A 939-nucleotide genomic window follows, 5' to 3' on the forward strand; every position below is an offset into this window, starting at 1 on the left:
GCCACATGAAATCCTTTGTCGCATAATTAACTTATGCTTAGAAGGTTGTGTTTGAGTCCTTCAACATATAGTACACCTTCTATAGTTGTTGATGGTGGCTTTCCAATTCTACCAACTCCAAGAATTCTTCCCTTGTTGTTGTCACCATATGTGACATATCCTTTGTCCCTTGGAATAAGAACAGAGAATTTACTTTTATCGTTCGTCATGTGTTTTGAGCAGCCGCTATCCAAGTACCATAAATTACAGGCTGCTCTCAAATTTTCCTGCAAAACAAGTTCAAAGGATTTTATAGGTACCTAATGTGATTTGGGTCCTGCGAGGTTATCACCTTTTTCTATCCATTTGTATTGGCCAGATGACACACCATATTTTCTAATATGACAAGTGTTAGGTGTGTGACCAATTTTATCACAGTAAGAACAAGTGGGTAGATGTTTATGTGTCCAAGATTTTATTTTAAAAATAGTATTAATATGGACACTATCTTTATAAAACTTTGTAGTGCTTCCCACGATTGTTTTTCCTAAGACATTCTCATTTTTAGCCACACGACTATTTGCATAGCCAAGACCTCTACAGTTTGTTGAATGTCTTTGGACTTTAATGATCTTGTCTAAATTGTGACTGCTCGTGTTGAGTTTATTAAGTTCAAGACTTAATGTTGATATTTTAGTTTCAAGAGCAACACATTTTTGACATGAGGAAGAAGTGGGATTTTCAATATCTTTCTTTAGAACTTTGTTATGGCTTTCCAAAATAAAAATTTCATTTTTCTGTTTCAAGAAAATTTTGGAAAGCTTAACATATTCTTGATGGAAATCGTTAAAATCATTTTGTAACTCATCATATGAAAAAGTATCATTTGGTTCAGAGTTACTAACCTCATATTCGTCATTTGAATTGTGTGAAGCCATCAATGAAATATGTGATTGATCC

The sequence above is a fragment of the Lupinus angustifolius genome, chromosome LG03, assembly GCF_001865875.1.
Source record: "Lupinus angustifolius cultivar Tanjil chromosome LG03, LupAngTanjil_v1.0, whole genome shotgun sequence".
In the NCBI taxonomy this organism is placed as follows: Eukaryota; Viridiplantae; Streptophyta; class Magnoliopsida; order Fabales; family Fabaceae; genus Lupinus; species Lupinus angustifolius.